The 7,845-nt window shown below is 43.1% G+C and overlaps 1 long non-coding RNA gene across 3 annotated transcripts in view; it reads right to left on the reverse strand.

Annotated features, from left to right (window-relative positions):
- Positions 1-7,845, reverse strand: part of LOC116086352 — a 40,206-nt gene that overhangs the window by 26,786 nt on the left and 5,575 nt on the right. The window contains exon 1 of one of the 3 annotated variants that reach the window (XR_004116882.1): positions 492-529. The exons of 1 other annotated variant lie outside the window; for it this stretch is intronic. This is a non-coding gene — a long non-coding RNA (uncharacterized LOC116086352). One more of the 3 variants, XR_004116881.1, reaches the window with a different exon arrangement.

Genomic DNA, 7,845 nt, shown 5'->3' on the forward strand with positions numbered 1-7,845 from the left:
ACAGGTAGATGGGTTTACTATTGCATGAATCATCTATTTTAAAAGTAAGCTAACTATGATCTGATACCTGATCTTTGAAAAGAAGAAAGGGATGAAATGATTTTAAGCTTATTTCCAGAACTGATGTCCTTGAGTCTAAGAGTCAATGAATCACAAAGGATTATTGACATTGGAATCAAAGATTCTACTTAGCCTGGTTGCTTGAGATAACTCAGAGAGCTTCCAGGTTCACGAGTAGAGATCAAAAAGTGTGTAGTCTCCTGACATGAAAGACAGCTATACTAGGATTAAAAAAAAAAATCTTGGGCACAGTCAGAGTGTCTGCCTGTCCCAGTTGGCAACATTCATAAGACATCAACATACTTACCAAGGGGAGAAACCTCCAGCAAAACAGGTTCTGAGCTGGCTCAGGAACAGCATGGCTATACATTCCTGTAAATTTCCAGGACCATGAGAAGTCTCAGTGTGATATATAGGCACTACTACCATACCTGGATCCAGTGGCCATCTTTGCTCTTCCTTGGTCCCTGTGGGTATAGAGTTTAGGAGAGACTTATACAGAATTAGGTCAGATATCAAGACAGAAATAATCCTTAATTCTGCTTTCAGTTGAGGAGAAAAGGTGAAGGCAAGCCATTTCCTCTCTGCCTAGCTAGAGAAGAACTTCATTTGAGGTTCGTGTCAAGCCAGAGGCCTATCTTGATGCAACCATGTGCTAAGCACTATCTTGAGTGATATGGAGAACAGAAGGGATAATACAATATCTCCTGTCTTCAGGAAGTCTACAGACATAAGACAATCTGTGACATGCCAATATGCTGTAAGTAATATGTAGTGCAGAGAGAAAGCCATGTGGATGAGGCGCTGAAGGCTGAAGGAAGGAGAGACCACTTTACAAGGGAGGAAGTCTGGCAACAGACAGAAACAGGAAGGCACCATGTCAGCCAGGAACACTGCTCAAACAAATGTGTTTAGGGCTCAAGGATAGGGCACTGGAGAAGATCAAAGTGTGGGTAAGAGAAGAAAAGAGGGTTGGTTTTTTTGTTTTTGTTTTTTCTCCCCTAAGATGTTGAGGGATGTGAGAAAGAAGGAGTGACCACCTCTAGGGACCTGACCTGTTATTTATATATATATGGTGCCAGTTTCTGTGAAACCCTGTTGCTATCCCCAAATGCCCACATCCAGAGTTTAGAATGCATTGCAGGAAATGGAGACTACTGGAGATCTTGTGGACTTGCATCTCATTCTTTCCTGGAGGACCACTAGCACCAACCCCACCCTCATAGAGGGCTGGACATGGAACCTTGCCGAACTCTTCTAAGGAGCTTCTGTGATGGAGTCTCTTTATAATCAATATAGGGCATTTGTAGAAAACAGGAAAATATTCACACACAGACCCACATTCAGATTTCTCTGAGAAGTCACCTGGAACAGTGAAGGTACAATCTAGAAGCCAGGACACCTGATGTATTGCTCTGGCAGGGCAGTGGGGTCTGACAGACCTGGAATCTTACAGATTATTGCCTTCAATCTAGACTGTGATCCCAGCCGCTGGTGTCTCCTGCAAGCAGCAGGTTTCCAGGCCCAGGATCAAAAGCAGGAGGGATAAGCATTGAAGAACAGAGACCCTTCACTCTGAAACTCAGAAAGAGGACCTAGGCCCAGACCACCAGAGCTCAGTCCAAACAAACTGAACCCTGCCTTTCAAAAATGTAATCAGCATTGAATTAGCCAATTTTCTTCTTCCCCTTCTTTCCGAGGAAAGAATTGTTGTGACTTAACCATGGAACTGCACTGAATACAGGCTAGCTTTTTAAAGTACCCGAGAGAGAGAGAGAGAGAGAGAGAGAGAGAGAGAAAGGAATGGCTCAAGTCCCAGCACAGGCAGAGCAAGACAGCCATCAATGCAGCCCTGGCTGGGTGGCTTTTTGAAAGTTTTTCTCACAGATGTGGGGAGCTGTGTGGGTCTTTGCTATTTTGGGGAGGTTTTCATTTTGACTGAATCCTGAGGAGTCTGTTCATCCTTTACTCTGTGAGCTCTTTCAGGGCTGAGCTGAGGGCACTGACACAGAAGAGGACTTTAATCATCTCCAAACACCAAGATGGAGCTCCTAGCGTCCCAGAGTGAAGTCCTGTGTGTGCTCCACCATCTTGTGCTGTGCATGTGGTGGGAGTCATTCTGCTCACTAGACTCCCAGCCTGGTCTCAGCAGATATGGTGTGTGTGTGTGTGTGTGTGTGTGTGTGTGTGTGTGTGTGTGTGTGTGTAACATTATGCTAACATTTGTAACACAGACGGACATGAAGCTGAAGTGGACTCATAGGCCCTCTCTATGCCTAAGTTTTCTCTTATAAGAAATGATGGGTCAGCAAGATGGCTCAGTAGGTAATGGATCTTGCTACCAAGCCTGATCACATGAATTTGATTCCTGGGGCCCAAAAGGCTTTAGGTCAACCACCTTCTAGTTGTCCTTAGACCACTTCCATGTGTGGACACACATAAATAAAACAACAAGTGTTAAAACAAATAAAGAGAAATGAAATCTGCTGTATTCATCTGCAGCCTCTGACACAGCTCATGCTTTCTTGACTGATTTTGCTCAAACGTCAAGTTGGGGAAGTAAATACATCACATCATTTTGTGTTCCCTAGCCCTCCCTCCCTATCTATCTATCTATCTATCTATCTATCTATCTATCTATCTATCTTATATTTACCTATCTACCTATCATATATCTACCTGTCTATCTGTCTGTCTGTCTATCTATCTATCTATCTATCTATCTATCTATCTATCTATCTTATATTTACCTATCTACCTATCATATATCTACCTGTCTATCTATCTGTCTGTCTATCTATCTGTCTATCTATCTATCTATCTATCTATCTATTGATCCCCCCTTTCTCTCTCTCTCTCTCTCTCTCTCTCTCTCTCTCTCTCTCTCTCTCTCTCTCTCTCTCCCTCCCTCCCTCCCTCCCTCCCTCCCTCCCTTCTTAAAGAGTTCCAGCCTGGAACTCATTACGTATTCCACACTGCCCCTGCACTCTTGAAAATCATCCTGCCTCAGCCTCTGCAAAAGAGCTGCAATTACAAGTTTGAGTCACTGTGGCCTGATTCGTATTACTCTTGAGAAAAAGAGTATCAGTAATGCAAAAACCAATGCATACCCAACAACATATAATATGTCTGATGCTGCATTTTCATTTGTCAACAAACTAAATGATAAGACACACCCCCAGTGCCAGCAATGTCAATGATCTGGTTGGGGTGTCCTGTAGTTACCTCCCAGATTTCTACACTTTCCACATTTCCACTCCGGGTCCTAGAAAAGGAGAAGCTAAGAAGCTAATTATGCTATCGGGTACTGACAGATCCTGAAGCACCTTGTGAATCACCAAAGAAAGCTTAAGTCACACTCTAGCATTTTAGCGTTCAGCAAAGTATGTTGTAATTACTTCTTTGGAAACCAAGAATCTCAAATGGTATGGATGGTAACCAGATGAACCAGAATTTTCCATTGCCTAGAATACTCCATTGCATGGCTATTTTTAATGTAAACAGGTTCTTACTTTAACATTAGAGTAATAATAAGCTACCGTGACTAGATACTGGTAGTATCTAGTATCTTGCCAAGTGTCCAGTGTGTGTCAGCAGCGGAGATAGCTGTCCACAGCAGCCAAGCATTATGGGGACCCAATCAGGCTTCATTTTAGAAATCATGGGCGGCGTTTCCATGGAGCTCTGCCCAAAAAGAGGTGATCTAAATCTTACATGAGAGATGTACATCAACAGGGAGCTTTGCCTAGAACACTGTGACCTACAAAATCCTATTAAGGAGCTCGGAATACACAATCAGTTTCAGAGACATCAAGTGACCTTGTGCAAGGCACCACATGCACTGGCTTGCCTATTTCACTGTCCCCCTCCCCACAAAAGCTCTGTAAACACCTCAGCCAGCAGCTCCCCAGCCTGGGAGCAGAGAGCAAGCTGATTTTCACTGTTTGGTTTTTTTTTTTATTGTTGTTGTTTTATTATTTTATTATTTTTTGTTGTTGTTGTTGCTGTTTTTAAAGCCTGCTCCTTCTAGCAATCACTGTGTTGCTTGCGTGTGTCATTCTAGAAAGGCACACACAGATTCACAAGGGGAAATGTCACCTACTGCTCAGACTGGAGCAGCATCCTCCGTGTGTCTCCTTTTAAGGATTCTATTATTTAACTTTCGACAGCCCTTAACCAAGGATGCATGTTCCTTAGGATGTTTATGACTAGGAAGGAGTTGGCTGACCCTGATCCATAACTGCTCTTTTTTTAGTGGATAAAGGCAGCTGCATAATTCGTCCCCAATTTCTTTTGTCTGAGCTGCCAAGGACCTCAAACTCATGCTGCATGCCTCATTAAAATTAATCTTATTGTGGACTTTCTTCTTTTAACTATTCTCACCTTCCGGGACAAGGTCTTAATCTTTTCACTATGCTTTACTAATCAGGATACCCGTTTGGGAAGTAAGAAGCATGTAGGTGAAAAAAAAAATGTCGACTAATATGTCTTATGAAAGAAAGTTAGGATGTTTAATCCTCATTCTGTGGTGATGGCTATACCTTCATTTGCAACACAGGTTAACCATTAATATTCAAAAGACTAATGATGAATCTTTGTATAGCACTTTCCATCTATAAAGCAAATACTTCCCCATGCATGATCTCATTTTGTAAGTAGTGATTGCGCTGTACTGATGGGGACAGGGAAGTTCAGAGAGATTAAGTGTCTAGCTAAAGGTCAAAAAGGGAGCTTGGACCTTCTACTGCTGAGCTGGATTCTGTTGGATTTTTCTCTCTGTGTCCTGTCTCCCACTGACTTCTCCTTTAAGCCAGCACCTTCACCCTCTTCCTGAGCAAGATGTTTTTGAACATGAGAATTAGAACTAAACAGATACGCTGTTTTAGTGGCCCTTTCCCATCTTGAGATGGTCTGTAAAAAGTCTGGAAACCACTTATGGCTGCCTGTAGGAGATCTGAGCTCCCTGTCATCTGCCCAGGGTTTCGTGTTGTAGTCTCGGATAAGCTTCTCCCTTCTCAACAAACTCTAAATAAATGCAAATTACTTCTCCCTGTCCCTAACCCCTTACTATTATACAGAAGCTTGTTGGGACAGTTAAAGAGAAGAATGGCTGTTAATTGTTGGGGCTTCCTTGTGGGAAAGCACATGATAAGAGCTCTGGGCCATGCCCTTCTACCAAGGGCTGATTTCCTTAAATGTGACAATAAAGTGTTGAGAGGCACCCACTGCATTTGTGATTCTGTTTCCTACCATCTCAGATCACTTACCCACTGCCAAGTACATGGCAAATGCCTCTAGAAGCATATGGAAGGACCTTGAAAGACATGTGCACCAATGATGTTGTGTCTGATCCTTCATCTCCACAGTAGGCCAGACCCCCATTCTGGTTTCCCATTAGGCCCCAGATCCTGCCCTCAGTCTGGGGGCTGGAGAGGCTAATCTCAAAGGGCCAGATATGAGTCAGTTTCCACACTCAACACCAGGCGTGTGGCTTCCTGAAGCACAGACAAGGAAGTGCTGAATTTCAAAGAGCAAGATTTTTTTTTCTTTGCATACCATATCCGGAACTGAAACCACCGATTCATTTCACTTTAGATCTCATACTAACATTCAGATCATCAATTACAGTCCAGAGATAAGATGCCAAAGCCTCATCAGCCTGTCCTTGCGTCCCCTCACGCCCCCGTTTCTTTTGCTGTGTTATTGAAGGATTCTTCCTTTTCAACTTTTTCGCTTTCAGTATAAACATCACAGACTGTGGAAGGTGTGTTGAGATATATACATATATAAACATATATATATATACATATATATATGTTTATGACCAGGAGTCAAATATCTAAACATCTCTTGAGAATATGGCTAAGCTCAGAACTTTCCTCTTTCCTCAGTGGTCACCTCAGCTCTCTGTGAGTGTGACTATAGATTCAGTTGTCCCATGCCAGAGGATAAGTGTCTTGGTGAGAGTGACTGACACCTCGTTAACTCGTGACAGTGGTTAAAAGATGAAGGCTGTGGACAGATTCATGCAAAGTACCCTCAGGAGGAGAGAAGCAACTGAAAACAGACACATCCTCTAAATGCTGCCTGCAGCATCAACCTGTTAGCAGGAAAAAGGATCCCTGCACTTACATACCAAGTACAAACAACTTTCACATCCTTTCTCTCTCCTGCTTCTTACCAGAACTTCTGAAATCAGTCACACAAGCCTTACCCACCCCACTTTAGAGATGACAGGACTCAGAGCTACTGAGAGTGGAAACACGGGCCTGCGCAGTAACGGTGAGAAATCTAGACTTCAGTGCTATGGTTCCCAAGTCCAGTTTTCTGGAACTTCCATCAAACCTTACATCTCATGCTTTAGTGCACTATAGCCCAGGATCTAAAGTTCTAAGCATTTGTTGATATTTTTAAATCTTAGGATCATGCAGGTCAAGGTTAATGGCTATCAGTAATTACCTTGACACAACCCTTCCAGGCCTCAGTTTTCATTACTCAAAAGATGAAGAAATGGTATCAAGTTTAGTGCTGCTTTCATTTGCAACACTCTGTGGACCAGTGCATGAGTGACTGCTGAATTCAAAGTATTTGCTCTGGAGTCTGAGTTCCAGGATGGTAGTACTGTTAGGCAAAATCAGTCACCTGACTTCCATGGTAAAGTAAGTGGAAAGCACCTTTATTCATAAGACTTCATAAATCTATGAGACAGGGGACTGCAGATATATAGCATTCCTCCAACTTGGTCCTAGACCATAATTTTCCAAAGATAAGCATCCTGTAGTGTTATTATGACAAGCAGCAGAGACATCCTTGATGATCCCATTAGTCTCTCAAAGGAGCAGCGAACATTCTGCAAAAGGTTTACCTCAGCCCTACAAATCCCCACCCCTACCCCCTGCTGGCGTTGCACATGCTAGGCTGTGCAGTGTGGTCCTACCTAAAGCTGAGCAATACTGACTATACAGACTAGGTCCTATCACAACAGCCAAGGGAACTGCAGTTTAAAAATATTCCTGCAGCCCATCTGAGAGCAAAGACTTTCACGTTCTACCTGAACTTAGGAATAGGGACAGTGCCTTGTGTTGTCTTGGTCCTTTACTATCCTTTCATTTGTTGAAAGGCAAAATCCCATGGTTCTCTTACAGTGGGAGAGGAGAGATGAGCTTGTCCAAGTTTCAATCTGCCTATTGTTGTTCTGTTCTCATGGCCATTCTAGAATATTCTCTTGTTCAAAGAAAGAAATGCTAGACTTTTGGAGAGCTCCATATTATACTACCTGGGACATTTTTCTATCCTGAAGCCCTTTTGCCTTGTCTCTTCCCATTTAGCATCCTTTCTGTTGCCTCTGGGGAACTGCTTCTGGGACAAGGCTCTCATCCTAGGGCAGACTCCTGTTCTATCTGTTTAGAGGTTTCAAAAGTTCTTAACTATATTCTGTCTAGTAGCAACTTCCTCCTCTGGTCTGTTTCAATCAAGCCTGATCCTACACCCAACAAGTGTGGAATGTATGGTCTCCATTTGTCAAGTTACTCTGTGTGTTTTAAACCTGCATCTTCAAAGTCCTGTGAGCTGTAAACACTTCCAGATCAACCACCTTCCTATAATTAATCTCTGTCTGTCTGTCTGTCTGTCTGTCTGTCTCTGTCTCTGTCTCTGTCTCCTTCTCTGTCTCTGTCTCTCTCTCTCTGTCTCTGTCTCTCTCTGTCTGTCTCTCTGTCTCTCTCTCTCTGTCTCTCTGTCTCTCTGTCTCTGTCTCTCTGTCTCTCTCTCTGTCTCTGTCTCTCT

The sequence above is a fragment of the Mastomys coucha genome, unplaced genomic scaffold, assembly GCF_008632895.1.
Source record: "Mastomys coucha isolate ucsf_1 unplaced genomic scaffold, UCSF_Mcou_1 pScaffold12, whole genome shotgun sequence".
Classification (NCBI taxonomy): Eukaryota; Metazoa; Chordata; class Mammalia; order Rodentia; family Muridae; genus Mastomys; species Mastomys coucha.